We start from the raw sequence: 24,531 nt of genomic DNA on the forward strand, positions 1-24,531 counted from the left end.
TTAAGTTTGGTTGTATAACGTGGCAAACAAACAAACATTCCACGTTATACACACAAACTTAAATAATCACTTTCAATACTCTTGCTATGATTTTTTGATAGCCCTCGAGTAGCTTTGTGCTAGCCGTCCCTAATTTAGTAGTGTATGACGAGAGGGAAGGCAGCTAGTCATCACCACCCACCGCCAATTTTTAGGCTACTCTTTTACCAACGAATAGTGGGATTGACCGCACATTATAACGCCCCCCACGGCTGAAAGGGCGAGCATGTTTGGCGCGACGGGGATTCGAACCCGCGACCCTCAGATTACGAGTCGCACGCCTCAACACGCTTGGCCATGCCGGGCCCAACGTTGTAAGAGTCATACATAGTGTGAGTCAATTATTGACGCCAAGTTACTCGATTCTACTGTATTTTCGATGTTTCCTCAAGTTTGTATTGTTACACTCAAACGTCATTGCGTAGTTTACAGAAAGTTTGAGGCCTCAATGAACAATTTATAAATATATGGGCTACCAACCAACTGTGAGCTAGATTGAGAAAAATTGTTCTTTTCTCAGAAAATTAGTCAATGAGAGAAAACGTGAAGTTAGCTGGTGTGAGAATAATTAACCATATCGAGCGATATGATAAAGTTAGTTTCAAAGTTTAATAAATATAATAATTTGTATTGTAAAAGGAGGATCTATATTAATTGAACCATTCTCTGTGGGTTTTGATGAGAAGTAGACATTTTTTTAAAGTTATGATACAACTGTTGTAACCCATGTTGTAACTCAGTAAGTTACTGAGTGAATAATTTACTAATAGTACTGTGAGTAAAAGTAAGTACTGTGAGAAAAATAGTTTATATTGTCAATTATATTCTTAAGTAATTGAATCAGCCCAAATGGATATTTGAAAATAAACATTAATTATTTAGAGTTTTGGATACAACTGTGATATTTCATGGTGTAAATAATTTTGTACATACGTTTGTCTTGTTTTGAAGAGATTATTATTTAAAACAAAAACTGGTAGTTGACTAAAAACAGGAGTCTACCAAAGGTTACATGGGGTTAACAGACAAATGGGTAAAGAAATGTTATATTTGTTATAAAATATGTAACGTTGCGAAAGAACGGAAGTCCATTACCAACAAGCAACAGCAGAAATCTCAGTATAAAGCTGCTATAGCAACTTCTATAGATGGTGTTGTTAAGAAACTAGAAAGTTTGACTGTCAGCATAGATGCTTGGATTTAGGTAATGTTTAAAAAATATTTTCTCATAAAAATAACTGTATAAATTTGCAATACAAGTAGAATAGTTAGCGTCCATTGAAACTCCTATTATTGTTTAAATTGTTATTGAAAAACATATAATTATTATAAATACCGAAACTTAATATATCTTTTATGATTTTGGAGTTAAAGTTTCTTTCTTCCGATACTGTGAAACAATAACACAATTGTTCAATTAATGAATTTATAATGGAAATTGAACCTTTTAACAGAATTGTGGAGAACAATGTAGTAACGTCAATTGTTGGTCCACTATTTACTTGTACAACATAACTTGACCATTCTAACCACTTACTGTTGTATATACTTACAAAAAAAAAATCACTTGACCCTTCCAACCCTTTCCGTTGTTTCAATTAACAATAACGTTTTCTACCTAGAAAATGAGAACCAAACGACAGAAAGATTAAAGGTAAACAAAACCATAACGCTATCTTCAAACCTATTTCTAATAATAGAACAAAATTTAAGTGGACAAAGTCAAATCCCCTAGTGACCCAGTGTCATGTCTGCTGAATTAAAACGATGGAATCCAGGTTTCAAAAGTCAAATAAAACTTAAATGAACGTCGTAGTTGTAATTGGCATAAAATAATGATACATTAAATATATTTTTATTCATAAATACTTTGAGTTAGTAATTGACCATTGTCGAGAAACTTTGTAGTTAAGCACAAAACTACACAACGTGTTCTGACCATTACATGTATCGAAACCTGATTTTAGCGTTGTAATGCAGACATACCACTGTGCTGCTAGGGAATGTGTCGAAAAACATGTAACTTTTTTTATATGCACACAGTGAAACTATTAATCACTTTTCCCCATATTTGTTGATGTTTAAAGTATATGATTACTTTTCGATGCTAAATGTATACAATTATTATAGTTTCAATGTTGATGATACAATAGAACTACAGTTCTTTTCAAATCAGACCGTTGATTCCTTGCACCATTCGTTACATTAATTAAACGAGTTAAACTGTATTAAGTTTGGGAGCTTGCAACAATCAAATCAATTAATGAATCGACGCATTGAGGCAGCAAGGTAGCTATAGAAGTAATCAAGATAAAGGAGACATTTGATTGGTGCGTTAAGGTCTTTGTGAATCATGACAGAATCTTAGAGTTCCACGGTGAGAGTGAATATTTTATACTAGTTATAAAAACACACAAAAATGAAATATTTGTTTTTGCTAGTCAAGGTCTTCGTATTATTTGCACCAATAGCAACACATTAATGACACTTAGTGAAAGGTTTAAATTGCTCACACTCGGTGATGAAGTGAGTAATTATCTGGTCTTGTGGAAACCAGTCTCTCACGTGAGGTTCTAAAAGTAGTAAATGCTTAGAACTGAATCATGTAATAATGCCAACTGGTTTTGTTGCACTTGGTTGAACAAGGTACAAGAATGACCTTTAAGAATAATGTGGCTGCTGCACGTAACACAATCATATTCCTGTTACACCCTTGTGCAAATTAATTGAAAGAAATGGTCATTTTACAATATTTTCAGCATGGCGGCCGGTGTTGGCTCGATGGACCCGCTGATACTTTAATACTTTAATACTCATTTTTTTCACACAGACGGCGTAATTAGCTATGTTTTGCAGTACGGTCGATCTATTTTGGGATATATGACGAAATTTTGAGGAATATTACGCCATTCGAAATTGCGTTAGACTTTCTTCAAAAATGAGGCTATTTGTTTTACTGCTAATCAGTCGTCTTTAACCATCATACACAATGGACGTGACTCCTAGAAAGCGTACAAAGATTGTGACACTGCACTAGTACACCGGCATGACTTACAAGGAAATCGCGGACGTTGTTGGTGTTAGCCTATCGACAGTCAGCGCTGTAATCCATGCCAAGGTGAGTACCGGATCTATCAGTCCGAAACGTAAAGAAAGATGTGGCTGAAAAAGGAAAACAACGCCAAGAGACGACGCGTACGTGGTAAGGGAGTGTGTGAAAGATTAAGGGAAAATAAGCGACGCCATAAAAAGAGATTTTGAGGTCAAAGGAATAAAAATCAGCTCTTCAACGGTTCGTCGTAGGCTTCTTGATGTCGGTCGAAGGGCACCAGTCAAAAAACAACTTCTTATCAACTCAATGACAAAACAACGGTATCAATGGGGTCTGAAATACAAGAACTGCACGCAAGAAACGTGAAGGAAGGTGTTATTCAGTGACGAGACTCATTTCTTCGTACAGGGTCAAAGAAGTCTGCATGTTCGCAGATCTCCAGATGAGAAACTTCGAGAATCTCACATCAATCAGTTCGTAAAACATCCCTTCTACATATCGTAGAAGGTATAATGCGAGAACCACAGTACGTCGAAGTTTTGCAGAAAATAGTCGTTCCAGAATTGAAAGAGAGATTTCCTGATTGGTTTGGCATTTTTCAGCAAGATCTGGCTCCGTACCACACATCGTAACTTGTGAAGTATTTTATGACTACAACGCGAATAAAGGTGCTGGACTGGCCTGGAAACTCTACGGACTTAAATTTTATTGAAGATCTTTGGGCGATTTGTGACGAAAGACTTCGGGCAAAAGACTGTACTACGCAAGATAAGCTAATTGAGACCATAACTGAGGTGTAGCACCGCGATCCAAAAATTAGCAAAGATTGTAGTCAACTTGTGGACTCGATACCAAAGCGGATTAATGATCTGCTGAAACATAAAGGCGGTCAAATCATGTATTAATTTGTAATTTTGGATTCTCAGAAATAAAACGCAAAAAAATTGAAAAATCGTAATTTTCCGTCTTGTTTCAATTAATTTGCACAAGAGTGTACATACGTGCAATGTGCAGTCAAGTCCTGGCCTTCTAGATAACCGAAAACCCATACAAAGGTAAGTCATTGTGACTGACGTCAATACAAACATACACGAATGTAATACAAGTATTTTCTTTCGAAGAATGAAATTGTCATGAATATTTGGTTATCTGCTGTCTCTACTGAGGGAATTTATCCCTGATTTTAGAAATTTAAACCTAAAGATATACTGCTGTGTCATCGCAGGACATCATGAATATTAATACTAGAACGACAAGAGATTCGAGAACAGGAATAATTTTTTATACAGATCAAACAATCCTACCTAAAACAATAGCCCACAGTTATTATTATATATATTTAGGCTGGTACTGAAATATAGCATTAATATATAAACTTTTGTTAATTTGTGAACAACTTGAAATTTAATAACCGTGTTTGTCCTTATATTTTACCATTTTACTGTAAATCTGGATCAGTAGTTAACTGATATGAAAATAAACTTTTGTTGTAAACTGTGAATGTTGCCTCATTTTAACACATTAATTACATATTTATCATCAACACATATTTCCGAAACTGTAATTATATATAGCAGCCTGTAGCCTATAGTAGTCTGCTTGTTTCATGAAAAGTGTGATTATTTGGACAGAATCATGCATTAAAATATATTTACTGGTATATGATCTATAAAATATAAATGTAAATGTATCGTAAGGCTACAATTCAAGCGTTGCCCCGTTAAACAATTAGATCTAGATTCTAGGCCTAATGGCCCGACATAACATCATAGTTAGAGCGTTCAATTCGTAATATGAGAGGAATGGATTCGAATCCCCGTCACATCAAACATGATCGTTCTTTGAGCCGTGGTGGCGTTATAATGTGACAATTAATCCCAATATTCTTTCGTAAAGACTAGCCTAAGAGTTGGCGATGGGTGGTAAAACCCAGCTGTCTTCTCTCTTGTCTTAAACTATTAAATTAGAGACGGCTAGCGTGGATAGCTCTCGTGTAGCTTTGGACGAAATTTCCCCAAACAAACAATAACACTAATATATCTGATAAACGTTACAAAAAAATTAACAAATAAGTAGTTTTTCTTTGAGTATAGAACAATATCTTCCCACATTAAATATTTCTAACCAAGTAAACATGGTTATATAGAACTCGTGTGTTTAACAGTTTTTGTACCAGTTCTTTAACTTCGACTGGATTATGAAAACTAATGCGTCTGATTACGTGCACCCAGCCTGTTACAAGGCATCTAAACTTTGTGTGCTTTCAAAATTAAACACTGAAAATTAGGTAACTGAAAATATCTGGGTGTTATGTGTCGGGTATATCCATAACTGTTTTTATGTAAAAAAGACTGACGAAACAGCAGCTAAATCTGTGGACAGAGCTGACATTTATCCTGTACTGACAGTTCATTTAAATCCTCAGTCAAGGCAGTGAACAAAATGTTTTCCTGCACACAAAAAACGTTACAGAATTCCATTTGCTCCAAAAATAGAAAGTAACCTCCTGGGGTTTAAACCAATCATTGTATCTGACATTGAAGATAATGAAGGTTATGTTTTCATCCCAGTGTGTTTATTTCTGTGTGTGTTTCTCAGCACGATTTATCATAAACAGCTGAATGGATATGGCCGAAATTTGATATACTTTGGGTCAAGATTACAGCCATATCCGTTAACATGGGGATAGATTTTTTATACTTCTTTGCTTTATAACTGTATAACTTTATACATGTGTAGTATTATTCCTCATTGTTTTGCCACACTGGTTTAAGTCTGTTGATAACCACGGACATACAAAGGTATTTTCTTATTTTATGAGGGTCGAATTTGATCAATGTGGCAAAACATCTTTCCTAAACTCTCTACAGATGTCGCCACTTGTAACCGGTAAAATTCAAGAGCTATGAAGCTTTTAAAATACGAAAATCTGCTAAATCGACGTTGGCTACTAGGGTTGAAAGGTGTACCTTAGTCATCGAAAACTATGTGAAAATCTAAAAGAGTTGACGCAGTTTTCGTTACCCCACTTACAAGACAAATTAAAAAGTTTGGATAACGAAGTGAAGAGGTTAGGGAGCAAGCACCTTTCAACTGATCACACACCCCCTGAAAAACATTCAAACACAATGACATTTAGAAAACCCTTGAAAAAACACGGCTATTCATTGAAACTTCGTAAAATTATCAAGCCATATGTAAGATAGAGTCCTGATTATATAATTTTATATCGCTATCAATTTACCTGTGTAACATTTGAGTTCATTTAACTACTTTAAAAGTAATTATTTAAGGCTGGTAATTTAAGCATGAGTAAACCATTATTAGTACGCATGCGTAAGCTATTATGCAGTTAACCACTACTAAACTATATGGCGCTTTATGTATTTACTTTATAATTAACTCACATAACTCTTCTTAGCCTCCGTCATATACCAGTATTGTTCATAATAATATGGAATGTTTACTTTCCGGTACTCTTTCCTCAAATTTACAAAGAATGGCTAACTAACTTCATTTTAACTTTGTGTGTATTAGAAAATCCTATATGTTATGTAAAAATGCAAAATTCTTTACGATATGGGGCTCACACTGGTCTACTGTTTGTTCGGAATCGAATTGTAAAAATGCAGCAAATAACACACGACAACCTAGTCACAGAAAGACAAAAAAAAGTCACAACGGTAACTTTGTATTTACAAAATGATTCAATTGGCTGATCAGTCGGTTGTTTAGCGTGCAACTGCACAATCGATATTGAAATTCAATTTTTAGCATTGTTGGTCTGGTAACTTCTTGTTAGATAGAGGAGGGACAATATGATTCGAACACCACTTGTAATGATGGCCCGTTTGATGCTGATTTTAGATATTTTGTGGTGACAAACACGCTAAGTTAGCATTGGATCAAAGAACTCTATCCTATTAATGGTCTAAATCTACAATTAACCATCAATCAAATAGTTAGACAGTCCGCTTTCTCTGTGAATCCAAGTTAGAGGCCAGGAATATGTTTATAAATTGAAAACTTAGTAATAGTATATTTAGACTGGTTGTTGTTTTGAATTAAGCACAAAGCTACACCATGGACTATCTGTGCTCTGCCCAAAACGGGTATCGAAACCCGGTTTTTAGCGTTGTAAGTCTGCAGACATACCGCTGAGCCACTGGGGGACATTTAGATTGGAAGAAGATAATAATGTTTGTTCTGTAAATTGGTTTTGATGTAAAACTGAAAAATAAAATTCCTACCGAGGCTCGAAAAAATATAATATTGTTAGAACTGTGATATAGAACTGAGAGAAAATATTGCTACTGAGGCCGTAAAGGGATAATAATGTTGGAATTGTAGTGTAGAACTGGTACACAGAAGATTTTTACTGAAATGGAAAAACATAATATTGTTAAAGCTGAAATGTAAAACTCTTTGGTTTGTTGTGAAATTCGCGCAAAGTAACAAGTGGGCTATCCTTGCTATATAAATATTATCTGTAATATAAGAATTCTTACGTACAACCAAAGTAAAAAGACACTTCATAAAGAAATCTTAAAGTGACAATAGCTTTAGAGACAAAATCCAAACACATGTCATTATCTAGGCTGCAGAGGAGCCATTAAATCAGACAAGTAAATGTTCAACAATTATTTTAGGATATGCAGGAAGGACTTGAGGGTGTATGAATAAACTAACAATAGTTGCTTGACAGAAATAGAGAATATAATTAAAGCAAGAATCTTTGGGTTCACTGTGTACAACTGCTTTCCATAAGTAACCAGACCTGCTGATGCAGTGCTGGAAAACAATATTGTTATTGTGACTAAATGAGGTTAATTATGTGAGGACTACTGGAAGGTCACGAAGTGTTGCAAAAGCCGCGCAAGATCGTTATGTTTGTTAACTCGTGCCGCTAGAGCTGTTAGAGATGTGCACCGTTGAAATCAATCAATCTTTGGCCCATGTTGCGTTGTTACGGTTGCGCGGCCTTTTATAATTAAATGTTTTAAATATTTCAGATTATGAAAGAACTACGTACTTGATGAAGAAAATTTCTTATTTTGTAACAGAATTCTCCTACCGCGTTTAGGATCTGCCACAGAACCAGTTTCAAACGCAAAACAAATCTAAGCAATCAAAGATCTTATAGCATACCCACAACACGCTATATGCTGTGTCCACTGATTTTTAGCATTGTCAATGTGAAGACTTATCCTGTTTCACTGGGAGGCAGTCAATCCGAAAAAAACATATCTTATTAAAAATGTTTTGTTTTATGAGGAAATTTTATGAAAGAAAAAAGAAATAACAATAGAAAACGAGGACTTATTTTGTCGACCAAATATAAGTAACTGTTTAAAGATGTAATTTTTTTCATGTTGGTATTCTATTCATGCATTATTTTATTGTATCATGTTGGTATTCTATTCATGCATTATTTTATTGTATCATGTCGAATAAATTGCATTGAATAAAATCCCTTTGAAACTTCGTGTAGAAACGACAACTGTCAAAAAATGCTCACCTCGGTAGAGGTCTCTTCTTGCGCTCAGTAAAATGACAAGAAACAGTGGAATCCAGCTGGAAAATCTACACAACTACTTAGCAACCTTGGGCGCTCTATATTGTGCTGCATGCATCCATTGCTTAAAAACCAAAACATTTTTGCCAACTGCGCAACAATTGAATTGTTTCAACGAGCACCTGCTAGTTATTACATAAACATTTGTTAGTTAAACATGAACATAATTTTAATATAATCGTAGTAAAGATGGCACTTGACCAACATTTAGCACCTTATGTAGAGGATGACTTGTAGTAATGAGGAGGAATTAGAACAAAATAACTTTAAAACCAACTAATTCAAAATATCACCAATAATTTAAAATATATACAGCAGTTATAACAAATTTGAAAATTTCGGACATTAAACTTGTTGACATCATCATCCCATCTATGTTACGTTCAGTAATGTAAGTTATATCCAAACTAAGTCGTGGCAACTTCTCTGGTCTCCTGTTAAAACAACAAAAAGTATTTTTTATGACAATTTATATGGAAAACATACATAATTTTACTAAAAGTCTGCTGCGAAAAGTTACATAAGGGATTGAAAATGCTAAATAATAATTACTTATGCAACATGTTATAAATGGTAGAAAATTACAACAAATTCTTACGCTTGTAAAACACGATAAATAATTGTGAATGTGTATTCGGTTCTGATTAATGAACGTTTTTCATAATGAATCTTTCTGCCTGTGAAACATAACACTGATATTTTGTTTAAGTAGATTCAACTTTGGTCATAAATTTGATAGTGCAATGTCGAATGCTTTTTACCGCAATCATTACAAGTAATATTTGTTGACCATATTTGCATGGCATGCGAATTGTTATATTATGATATTTTGTCAAAAAAAAGAAAATAACAGATGAAAAAATTATGAAAAAGTTAAAAAGTATTGTTTCAATGGGCGATTCCTATAAAAATATTCTATGATAAAACAGATTGGCCAAGGGTGAGTTTAAATGTGATATGTACACCAGGAGATTTTTCTACATTTAAAATTTAAAGAAAAGTGTGTTAAAATTCTATATGGTAGACACTGTTTGGTTTGAGATTCTGTATGTGAGTTGTTCAGAAGACGAAACCCAAAGAAAAGTTTTGTGAAAAGTTGTAAAAGAATGATTTTAAATATAAATTTGTACTAAGTAGTAAAATATTATAGATAAAAAGATCATTTCTGGAACAAAACACTATTTAATAAGCAGGTATTACTTTAAGTATATTACTTCAATAACCAGTTAACTGTTTTTTGTATGCTGGTATTTTGTTTTACGTTCATTAGTTTCTAAAAACTTTTCAACTTAATAAGTATATGACATTAAACTGATCACTTTGAGTGATATACTAAGTAAGTATATGACATTAAACTGATCACTTTGAGTGATATACTAAGTAAGTATATGATATTAAACTGATCACTTTGAGTGATATACTAAGTAAGTATATGACATTAAACTGATCACTTTGAGTGATATACTAAGTAAGTATATGACATTAAACTGATCACTTTGAGTGATATACTAAGTAAGTATATGACATTAAACTGATCACTTTGAGTGATATACTAAGTAAGTATATGACATTAAACTGATCACTTTGAGTGATATACTAAGTAAGTATATGACATTAAACTGATCACTTTGAGTGATATACTAAGTAAGTATATGACATTAAACTGATCACTTTGAGTGATATACTAAGTAAGTATATGACATTAAACTGATCACTTTGAGTGATATACTAAGTAAGTATATGATATTAAACTGATCACTTTGAGTGATATACTAAGTAAGTATATGATATTAAACTGATCACTTTGAGTGATATACTAAGTAAGTATATGATATTAAACTGATCACTTTGAGTGATATACTAAGTAAGTATATGATCATTAAACTGATCACTTTGAGTGATATACTAAGTAATGACATTAAACTGATCACTTTGAGTGAAACTGATCACTTTGAACTGATACTTTGAGTGATAAGTATATGACATTAAACTGATCACTTTGAGTGATATACTAAGTAAGTATATGACATTAAACTGATCACTTTGAGTGATATACTAAGTAAGTATATGACATTAAACTGATCACTTTGAGTGATATACTAAGTAAGTATATGACATTAAACTGATCACTTTGAGTGATATACTAAGTAAGTATATGACATTAAACTGATCACTTTGAGTGATATACTAAGTAAGTATATGATATTAAACTGATCACTTTGAGTGATATACTAAGTAAGTATATGACATTAAACTGATCACTTTGAGTGATATACTAAGTAAGTATATGACATTAAACTGATCACTTTGAGTGATATACTAAGTAAGTATATGACATTAAACTGATCACTTTGAGTGATATACTAAGTAAGTATATGACATTAAACTGATCACTTTGAGTGATATACTAAGTAAGTATATGATATTAAACTGATCACTTTGAGTGATATACTAAGTAAGTATATGACATTAAACTGATCACTTTGAGTGATATACTAAGTATATATGACATTAAACTGATCACTTTGAGTGATATACTAAGTAAGTATATGACATTAAACTGATCACTTTGAGTGATATACTAAGTAAGTATATGACATTAAACTGATCACTTTGAGTGATATACTAAGTAAGTATATGACATTAAACTGATCACTTTGAGTGATATACTAAGTAAGTATATGATATTAAACTGATCACTTTGAGTGATATACTAAGTATATGATATTAAACTGATCACTTTGAGTGATATACTAAGTATATGATATTAAACTGATCACTTTGAGTGATATACTAAGTAAGTATATGACATTAAACTGATCACTTTGAGTGATATACTAAGTAAGTATATGACATTAAACTGATCACTTTGAGTGATATACTAAGTAAGTATATGACATTAAACTGATCACTTTGAGTGATATACTAAGTAAGTATATGACATTAAACTGATCACTTTGAGTGATATACTAAGTAAGTATATGACATTAAACTGATCACTTTGAGTGATATACTAAGTATATGACATTAAACTGATCACTTTGAGTGATATACTAAGTATATGACATTAAACTGATCACTTTGAGTGATATACTAAGTATATGACATTAAACTGATCACTTTGAGTGATATACTAAGTAAGTATATGACATTAAACTGATCACTTTGAGTGATATACTAAGTAAGTATATGACATTAAACTGATCACTTTGAGTGATATACTAAGTAAGTATATGACATTAAACTGATCACTTTGAGTGATATACTAAGTAAGTATATGACATTAAACTGATCACTTTGAGTGATATACTAAGTAAGTATATGACATTAAACTGATCACTTTGAGTGATATACTAAGTATATATGACATTAAACTGATCACTTTGAGTGATATACTAAGTAAGTATATGATATTAAACTGATCACTTTGAGTGATATACTAAGTAAGTATGACATTAAACTGATCACTTTGAGTGATATACTAAGTAAGTATATGACATTAAACTGATCACTTTGAGTGATATACTAAGTAAGTATATGACATTAAACTGATCACTTTGAGTGATATACTAAGTAAGTATATGACATTAAACTGATCACTTTGAGTGATATACTAAGTATATGACATTAAACTGATCACTTTGAGTGATATACTAAGTAAGTATATGACATTAAACTGATCACTTTGAGTGATATACTAAGTAAGTATATGACATTAAACTGATCACTTTGAGTGATATACTAAGTATATGACATTAAACTGATCACTTTGAGTGATATACTAAGTAAGTATATGACATTAAACTGATCACTTTGAGTGATATACTAAGTAAGTATATGACATTAAACTGATCACTTTGAGTGATATACTAAGTAAGTATATGACATTAAACTGATCACTTTGAGTGATATACTAAGTAAGTATATGACATTAAACTGATCACTTTGAGTGATATACTAAGTAAGTATATGACATTAAACTGATCACTTTGAGTGATATACTAAGTAAGTATATGACATTAAACTGATCACTTTGAGTGATATACTAAGTAAGTATATGACATTAAACTGATCACTTTGAGTGATATACTAAGTAAGTATATGACATTAAACTGATCACTTTGAGTGATATACTAAGTAAGTATATGATATTAAACTGATCACTTTGAGTGATATACTAAGTATATGATATTAAACTGATCACTTTGAGTGATATACTAAGTAAGTATATGATATTAAACTGATCACTTTGAGTGATATACTAAGTAAGTATATGACATTAAACTGATCACTTTGAGTGATATACTAAGTAAGTATATGACATTAAACTGATCACTTTGAGTGATATACTAAGTAAGTATATGACATTAAACTGATCACTTTGAGTGATATACTAAGTAAGTATATGACATTAAACTGATCACTTTGAGTGATATACTAAGTAAGTATATGACATTAAACTGATCACTTTGAGTGATATACTAAGTATATGATATTAAACTGATCACTTTGAGTGATATACTAAGTATATATGACATTAAACTGATCACTTTGAGTGATATACTAAGTAAGTATATGACATTAAACTGATCACTTTGAGTGATATACTAAGTAAGTATATGACATTAAACTGATCACTTTGAGTGATATACTAAGTAAGTATATGACATTAAACTGATCACTTTGAGTGATATACTAAGTAAGTATATGATATTAAACTGATCACTTTGAGTGATATACTAAGTAAGTATATGACATTAAACTGATCACTTTGAGTGATATACTAAGTAAGTATATGACATTAAACTGATCACTTTGAGTGATATACTAAGTAAGTATATGACATTAAACTGATCACTTTGAGTGATATACTAAGTAAGTATATGACATTAAACTGATCACTTTGAGTGATATACTAAGTAAGTATATGACATTAAACTGATCACTTTGAGTGATATACTAAGTAAGTATATGATATTAAACTGATCACTTTGAGTGATATACTAAGTATATATGACATTAAACTGATCACTTTGAGTGATATACTAAGTAAGTATATGACATGAAACTGATTAAATACTGATCACTTTGAGTGATATACTAAGTAAGTATATGACATTAAACTGATCACTTTGAGTGATATACTAAGTAAGTATATGACATTAAACTGATCACTTTGAGTGATATACTAAGTATATGACATTAAACTGATCACTTTGAGTGATATACTAAGTATATGACATTAAACTGATCACTTTGAGTGATATACTAAGTATATGATATTAAACTGATCACTTTGAGTGATATACTAAGTAAGTATATGACATTAAACTGATCACTTTGAGTGATATACTAAGTAAGTATATGACATTAAACTGATCACTTTGAGTGATATACTAAGTAAGTATATGACATTAAACTGATCACTTTGAGTGATATACTAAGTAAGTATATGACATTAAACTGATCACTTTGAGTGATATACTAAGTAAGTATATGACATTAAACTGATCACTTTGAGTGATATACTAAGTAAGTATATGACATTAAACTGATCACTTTGAGTGATATACTAAGTAAGTATGACATTAAACTGATCACTTTGAGTGATATACTAAGTAAGTATATGACATTAAACTGATCACTTTGAGTGATATACTAAGTAAGTATATGACATTAAACTGATCACTTTGAGTGATATACTAAGTAAGTATATGACATTAAACTGATCACTTTGAGTGATATACTAAGTAAGTATATGACATTAAACTGATCACTTTGAGTGATATACTAAGTAAGTATATGACATTAAACTGATCACTTTGAGTGATATACTAAGTAAGTATATGACATTAAACTGATCACTTTGAGTGATATACTAAGTAAGTATATGACATTAAACTGATCACTTTGAGTGATATACTAAGTAAGTATATGACATTAAACTGATCACTTTGAGTGATATACTAAGTAAGTATATGACATTAAACTGATCACTTTGAGTGATATACTAAGTAAGTATATGACATTAAACTGATCACTTTGAGTGATATACTAAGTAAGTATATGACATTAAACTGATCACTTTGAGTGATATACTAAGTAAGTATATGACAAAAACTGATCACTTTGAGTGATATACTAAGTAAGTATATGACATTAAACTGATCACTTTGAGTGATATACTAAGTAAGTATATGACATTAAACTGATCACTTTGAGTGATATACTAAGTATATATGACATTAAACTGATCACTTTGAGTGATATACTAAGTAAGTATATGACATTAAACTGATCACTTTGAGTGATATACTAAGTAAGTATATGACATTAAACTGATCACTTTGAGTGATATACTAAGTAAGTATATGACATTAAACTGATCACTTTGAGTGATATACTAAGTAAGTATATGACATTAAACTGATCACTTTGAGTGATATACTAAGTATATGATGATTAAACTGATCACTTTGAGTGATATACTAAGTATATGACATTAAACTGATCACTTTGAGTGATATACTACTAAGTATATGACATTAAACTGATCACTTTGAGTGATATACTAAGTAAGTATATGACATTAAACTGATCACTTTGAGTGATATACTAAGTAAGTATATGACATTAAACTGATCACTTTGAGTGATATACTAAGTAAGTATATGACATTAAACTGATCACTTTGAGTGATATACTAAGTAAGTATATGACATTAAACTGATCACTTTGAGTGATATACTAAGTATATGACATTAAACTGATCACTTTGAGTGATATACTAAGTAAGTATATGACATTAAACTGATCACTTTGAGTGATATACTAAGTAAGTATATGATATTAAACTGATCACTTTGAGTGATATACTAAGTAAGTATGACATTAAACTGATCACTTTGAGTGATATACTAAGTATATGACATTAAACTGATCACTTTGAGTGATATACTAAGTAAGTATATGACATTAAACTGATCACTTTGAGTGATATACTAAGTATGTATTAAACTGATCACTTTGACATTAAACTGATCACTTTGAGTGATATACTAAGTATATGATATTAAACTGATCACTTTGAGTGATATACTAAGTAAGTATATGACATTAAACTGATCACTTTGAGTGATATACTAAGTATATATGACATTAAACTGATCACTTTGAGTGATATACTAAGTAAGTATATGACATTAAACTGATCACTTTGAGTGATATACTAAGTAAGTATATGACATTAAACTGATCACTTTGAGTGATATACTAAGTAAGTATATGACATTAAACTGATCACTTTGAGTGATATACTAAGTAAGTATATGACATTAAACTGATCACTTTGAGTGATATACTAAGTAAGTATATGACATTAAACTGATCACTTTGAGTGATATACTAAGTAAGTATATGACATTAAACTGATCACTTTGAGTGATATACTAAGTAAGTATATGACATTAAACTGATCACTTTGAGTGATATACTAAGTAAGTATATGACATTAAACTGATCACTTTGAGTGATATACTAAGTAAGTATATGATATTAAACTGATCACTTTGAGTGATATACTAAGTAAGTATATGACATTAAACTGATCACTTTGAGTGATATACTAAGTAAGTATGACATTAAACTGATCACTTTGAAGTGATATACTAACTTTGAGTGATATACTAAGTATATGACATTAAACTGATCACTTTGAGTGATATACTAAGTAAGTATATGATATTAAACTGATCACTTTGAGTGATATACTAAGTATATGACATTAAACTGATCACTTTGAGTGATATACTAAGTAAGTATATGATATTAAACTGATCACTTTGAGTGATATACTAAGTAAGTATATGACATTAAACTGATCACTTTGAGTGATATACTAAGTAAGTATATGATATTAAACTGATCACTTTGAGTGATATACTAAGTAAGTATATGACATTAAACTGATCACTTTGAGTGATATACTAAGTAAGTATATGACATTAAACTGATCACTTTGAGTGATATACTAAGTAAGTATATGACATTAAACTGATCACTTTGAGTGATATACTAAGTAAGTATATGATATTAAACTGATCACTTTGAGTGATATACTAAGTATATGATATTAAACTGATCACTTTGAGTGATATACTAAGTAAGTATATGACATTAAACTGATCACTTTGAGTGATATACTAAGTATATGACATTAAACTGATCACTTTGAGTGATATACTAAGTAAGTATATGACATTAAACTGATCACTTTGAGTGATATACTAAGTAAGTATATGACATTAAACTGATCACTTTGAGTGATATACTAAGTAAGTATATGACATTAAACTGATCACTTTGAGTGATATACTAAGTATATATGACATTAAACTGATCACTTTGAGTGATATACTAAGTAAGTATATGACATTAAACTGATCACTTTGAGTGATATACTAAGTATATGACATTAAACTGATCACTTTGAGTGATATACTAAGTAAGTATATGACATTAAACTGATCACTTTGAGTGATATACTAAGTAAGTATATGACATTAAACTGATCACTTTGAGTGATATACTAAGTATATGATATTAAACTGATCACTTTGAGTGATATACTAAGTTAAACTATCACTTTGATGACATTAAACTGATCACTTTGAGTGATATACTAAGTAAGTATATGACATTAAACTGATCACTTTGAGTGATATACTAAGTATATGACATTAAACTGATCACTTTGAGTGATATACTAAGTAAGTATATGACATTAAACTGATCACTTTGAGTGATATACTAAGTAAGTATATGACATTAAACTGATCACTTTGAGTGATATACTAAGTAAGTATATGACATTAAACTGATCACTTTGAGTGATATACTAAGTAAGTATATGACATTAAACTGATCACTTTGAGTGATATACTAAGTAAGTATATGACATTAAACTGATCACTTTGAGTGATATACTAAGTAAGTATATGACATTAAACTGATCACTTTGAGTGATATACTAAGTAAGTATATGACATTAAACTGATCACTTTGAGTGATATACTAAGTAAGTATATGACATTAAACTGATCACTTTGAGTGATATACTAAGTAAGTATATGACATTAAACTGATCACTTTGAGTGATATACTAAGTAAGTATATGACATTAAACTGATCACTTTGAGTGATATACTAAGTAAGTATATGACATTAAACTGATCACTTTGAGTGATATACTAAGTAAGTATATGACATTAAACTGATCACTTTGAGTGATATACTAAGTATATGACATTAAACTGATCACTTTGAGTGATATAGTATATGACATTAAACTGATCACTATATACTAAGATATGACATTAAACTGATCACTTTGAGTGATATACTAAGTAAGTATATGATATTAAACTGATCACTTTGAGTGATATACTAAGTAAGTATATGATATTAAACTGATCACTTTGAGTGATATACTAAGTAAGTATGACATTAAACTGATCACTTTGAGTGATATACTAAGTAAGTATATGACATTAAACTGATCACTTTGAGTGATATACTAAGTAAGTATATGACATTAAACTGATCACTTTGAGTGATATACTAAGTATATGACATTAAACTGATCACTTTGAGTGATATACTAAGTATATGACATTAAACTGATCACTTTGAGTGATATACTAAGTATATGATATTAAACTGATCACTTTGAGTGATATACTAAGTAAGTATATGATATTAAACTGATCACTTTGAGTGATATACTAAGTAAGTATATGACATTAAACTGATCACTTTGAGTGATATACTAAGTAAGTATATGACATTAAACTGATCACTTTGAGTGATATACTAAGTAAGTATATGATATTAAACTGATCACTTTGAGTGATATACTACTAAGTATATGATATTAAACTGATCACTTTGAGTGATATACTAAGTATATGATATTAAACTGATCACTTTGAGTGATATACTAAGTATATGATATTAAACTGATCACTTTGAGTGATATACTAAGTAAGTATATGACATTAAACTGATCACTTTGAGTGATATACTAAGTAAGTATATGACATTAAACTGATCACTTTGAGTGATATACTAAGTAAGTATATGACATTAAACTGATCACTTTGAGTGATATACTAAGTATATGACATTAAACTGATCACTTTGAGTGATATACTAAGTATATGACATTAAACTGATCACTTTGAGTGATATACTAAGTAAGTATATGACATTAAACTGATCACTTTGAGTGATATACTAAGTAAGTATATGACATTAAACTGATCACTTTGAGTGATATACTAAGTAAGTATATGATATTAAACTGATCACTTTGAGTGATATACTAAGTATATGATATTAAACTGATCACTTTGAGTGATATACTAAGTATATGATATTAAACTGATCACTTTGAGTGATATACTAAGTATATGACATTAAACTGATCACTTTGAGTGATATACTAAGTAAGTATATGACATTAAACTGATCACTTTGAGTGATATACTAAGTAAGTATATGACATTAAACTGATCACTTTGAGTGATATACTAAGTAAGTATATGACATTAAACTGATCACTTTGAGTGATATACTAAGTAAGTATATGACATTAAACTGATCACTTTGAGTGATATACTAAGTAAGTATATGATATTAAACTGATCACTTTGAGTGATATACTAAGTAAGTATATGACATTAAACTGATCACTTTGAGTGATATACTAAGTAAGTATATGACATTAAACTGATCACTTTGAGTGATATACTAAGTAAGTATATGACATTAAACTGATCACTTTGAGTGATATACTAAGTAAGTATATGACATTAAACTGATCACTTTGAGTGATATACTAAGTAAGTATATGATATTAAACTGATCACTTTGAGTGATATACTAAGTAAGTATATGACATTAAACTGATCACTTTGAGTGATATACTAAGTAAGTATATGATATTAAACTGATCACTTTGAGTGATATACTAAGTAAGTATATGACATTAAACTGATCACTTTGAGTGATATACTAAGTAAGTATATGACATTAAACTGATCACTTTGAGTGATATACTAAGTAAGTATATGACATTAAACTGATCACTTTGAGTGATATACTAAGTAAGTATATGACATTAAACTGATCACTTTGAGTGATATACTAAGTAAGTATATGACATTAAACTGATCACTTTGAGTGATATACTAAGTAAGTATATGACATTAAACTGATCACTTTGAGTGATATACTAAGTAAGTATATGACATTAAACTGATCACTTTGAGTGATATACTAAGTAAGTATATGACATTAAACTGATCACTTTGAGTGATATACTAAGTAAGTATATGACATTAAACTGATCACTTTGAGTGATATACTAAGTAAGTATATGACATTAAACTGATCACTTTGAGTGATATACTAAGTAAGTATATGACATTAAACTGATCACTTTGAGTGATATACTAAGTAAGTATATGACATTAAACTGATCACTTTGAGTGATATACTAAGTAAGTATATGACATTAAACTGATCACTTTGAGTGATATACTAAGTATATGACATTAAACTGATCACTTTGAGTGATATACTAAGTATATATGACATTAAACTGATCACTTTGAGTGATATACTAAGTAAGTATATGACATTAAACTGATCACTTTGAGTGATATACTAAGTAAGTATATGACATTAAACTGATCACTTTGAGTGATATACTAAGTAAGTATATGATATTAAACTGATCACTTTGAGTGATATACTAAGTATATGATATTAAACTGATCACTTTGAGTGATATACTAAGTATATGATATTAAACTGATCACTTTGAGTGATATACTAAGTAAGTATATGACATTAAACTGATCACTTTGAGTGATATACTAAGTAAGTATATGACATTAAACTGATCACTTTGAGTGATATACTAAGTAAGTATATGACATTAAACTGATCACTTTGAGTGATATACTAAGTATATATGATATTAAACTGATCACTTTGAGTGATATACTAAGTATATGACATTAAACTGATCACTTTGATATACTAAGTATATGACATTAAACTGATCACTTTGAGTGATATACTAAGTATATATGACATTAAACTGATCACTTTGAGTGATATACTAAGTAAGTATATGACATTAAACTGATCACTTTGAGTGATATACTAAGTAAGTATATGACATTAAACTGATCACTTTGAGTGATATACTAAGTATATGATATTAAACTGATCACTTTGAGTGATATACTAAGTAAGTATATGACATTAAACTGATCACTTTGAGTGATATACTAAGTAAGTATATGACATTAAACTGATCACTTTGAGTGATATACTAAGTAAGTATATGACATTAAACTGATCACTTTGAGTGATATACTAAGTAAGTATATGATATTAAACTGATCACTTTGAGTGATATACTAAGTAAGTATATGACATTAAACTGATCACTTTGAGTGATATACTAAGTATATGACATTAAACTGATCACTTTGAGTGATATACTAAGTAAGTATATGATATTAAACTGATCACTTTGAGTGATATACTAAGTAAGTATATGACATTAAACTGATCACTTTGAGTGATATACTAAGTAAGTATATGACATTAAACTGATCACTTTGAGTGATATACTAAGTAAGTATATGACATTAAACTGATCACTTTGAGTGATATACTAAGTAAGTATATGATATTAAACTGATCACTTTGAGTGATATACTAAGTAAGTATGACATTAAACTGATCACTTTGAGTGATATACTAAGTATATGACATTAAACTGATCACTTTGAGTGATATACTAAGTATATGACATTAAACTGATCACTTTGAGTGATATACTAAGTATATGACATTAAACTGATCACTTTGAGTGATATACTAAGTAAGTATATGATATTAAACTGATCACTTTGAGTGATATACTAAGTATATGATATTAAACTGATCACTTTGAGTGATATACTAAGTATATGACATTAAACTGATCACTTTGAGTGATATACTAAAGTATATATGACATTAAACTGATCACTTTGAGTGATATACTAAGTATATATGACATTAAACTGATCACTTTGAGTGATATACTAAGTAAGTATATGACATTAAACTGATCACTTTGAGTGATATACTAAGTAAGTATATGATATTAAACTGATCACTTTGAGTGATATACTAAGTATATGACATATGACATTAAACTGATCACTTTGAGTGATATACTAAGTATATGACATTAAACTGATCACTTTGAGTGATATACTAAGTAAGTATATGACATTAAACTGATCACTTTGAGTGATATACTAAGTAAGTATATGACATTAAACTGATCACTTTGAGTGATATACTAAGTATATGACATTAAACTGATCACTTTGAGTGATATACTAAGTATATGACATTAAACTGATCACTTTGAGTGATATACTAAGTAAGTATTACATTAAACTGATCACTTTGAGTGATATACCAAGTAAGTATATGATATTAAACTGATCACTTTGAGTGATATACTAAGTAAGTATATGACATTAAACTGATCACTTTGAGTGATATACTAAGTAAGTATATGACATTAAACTGATCACTTTGAGTGATATACTAAGTAAGTATATGACATTAAACTGATCACTTTGAGTGATATACTAAGTAAGTATGACATTAAACTGATCACTTTGAGTGATATACTAAGTATATATGACATTAAACTGATCACTTTGAGTGATATACTAAGTATATGATATTAAACTGATCACTTTGAGTGATATACTAAGTAAGTATATGATATTAAACTGATCACTTTGAGTGATACACTAAGTAAGTATATGACATTAAACTGATCACTTTGAGTGATATACTAAAAAAGTAGCAGACATTAAACTGATCACTTTGAGTGATATACTAAGTAAGTATATGATATTAAACTGATCACTTTGTCACTAAGGTGTTTAGGTATTTACGTGTTTCTCGTATGCAAGTCAGAAGGATGTACACTGTGGTTTATAAATTTTCTATGTTTATTTTACTTTCAATATCCTAAGTTAAACCCATTGTAAATAAAGCTGGAATCTCCATTCGTCTTTGCGCAGCGCGCCGTATTGCCAGCTTTTACATTAATGTTCAAGGCATCCATTTTGAATTTCAAAATAGGACTATTCCTTCCAGTTAGATTTTATCCAGAGTGTAGGGTACTTCCTTCCAGTTTCTCATCTCATCCATTGTGTAGGGCTCTTTATTCTAGGCATTTTCACTCACTGGAGTTTAGGAACAGTTCCTTCCAGTTTCTCCTCATCCAGTGTGTAGGGTTCTTTTTCTTGTAGTCATTTCTGCTCTCAGAATGTAGGACAATTCCCCATTTCTTCTCATCCAGTGTAGGGTTCTTTCCTGCATCATTTATCACCCAGAGTGTACAACTATTCCTTCCAGTTTCTTAACTCATCCAGTATGTAGGGTTCTTTTCTTGTTGTCATTTCTCACCAGAGTGTAGGGCACTTCCCATCAGCTCTCTTCCTCATCCAGTGTGTAGGGCTCCTTTATTCTAGGCATTTCTCCTCAAGTGTAGGGACAGTTCCTTCCAGTTTCTTCATCCAGTGTATAAGGCTCTTTATTCTAGGCATTTGTCACTCAGAGTTTAGGATAGTTCCTTGCAGTTTCTTCTTATCCAGTGTGTAGGGTTCTACCCTGTAGACATTTCTCACACAGAGTATAGGACACTTCCTTCCTGTTTCTTCTCATCCGATATGTAGTGTTCTTTCTTGTACTCATTTCTCACTCGGAGTGTAGAACACTTCCTTCCAGTATCTCCACACTTAGAGTGTAGGACTCCTTTATTTTAGGATTTCTAACTCAGAGTGTAGTAAACGTCTTTCCAGTTTCTTCCTCATTCAGTGTGTAGGTTTCTTTCCTGTAGTCTTTTCTCACTCTGGAGTGTAAAGCACCTTCCTTCCCATTCAGTGTGTAGGGTTCCTCTTTGTAGTCATTCTCCTCTCAGAGTGTAGGGCACTTCCTTCCAGTTTCTTCTGATCCAAAGTGTAGGGCTCTTTATTCTAGGCGTTTCTCACTCAGAGTGTAAAAAACTGTTCCAGTTTCTTCTCATCCAGTGTGTAGTGGTTCTTCTTGTAATTATTTGTCACTCAGAGTGTAGGAACGTTCCTTCCAGTTTATTCTCATCCAGTGTGTAGGGCTCTTTCTTCTAGTCTTTCTCACCAGAGGGTGAGAGCACATCATTCAGTTTCTTCTCATCCAGTGTGTAGGGTTTTTCAGTAGTCATCTGTCACTCAGAGTGTAGGACTCTTCCGTTCCAGTTTCATCATCTAGTATATAGGTTTCTTTCTCTGTAGTCATTTCTCACCTCAGAGTGTAGGACAGTTCCTTCCAGTTTCTTCTTCTCATCTATGTGTAGGGTTCATTCTTATAGTAATTTCTCACTCAGTGTAGGACACTTCCTTCCAGTTTCTTCTCCCCAGAGTGTAGGGTTCTTTCTTGTAGTTATTTCTCACCCAGTGTGTATGACAGTTCCTTCCAGTTTCTTCTCATCCAGTGTGTAATGTTCTTCTCTGTAGTTACTTCACACTTGGACTGTAGGACAGCACTTCCAGTTTCTTCTCATCCAGTGTGTGTAGTGCTCATTCTTGTTGTCATTTCACTCAGAGTGTAAAGCACTTCCTTCCAGTTTCTTCTCTTATCCAGTGTTTAGGCCTATTTATTCTAGGTATTTTCTCACCCAGAGTGTAGGACAGTTCCTTCCAGTTTCTTCTTGGCATTTATTTAGTGTATGGAGCAC

At 30.9% G+C, this 24,531-nt stretch overlaps 1 protein-coding gene across 3 annotated transcripts in view; it reads left to right on the plus strand.

Annotated features, from left to right (window-relative positions):
- Window positions 1-24,531, plus strand: part of LOC143239950 (nonsense-mediated mRNA decay factor SMG5-like) — a 220,519-nt gene that overhangs the window by 160,695 nt on the left and 35,293 nt on the right. The gene's annotated exons all lie outside the window — the stretch shown is intronic.

Source organism: Tachypleus tridentatus, chromosome 13 (genome assembly GCF_004210375.1).
Source record: "Tachypleus tridentatus isolate NWPU-2018 chromosome 13, ASM421037v1, whole genome shotgun sequence".
Taxonomy (NCBI): Eukaryota; Metazoa; Arthropoda; class Merostomata; order Xiphosura; family Limulidae; genus Tachypleus; species Tachypleus tridentatus.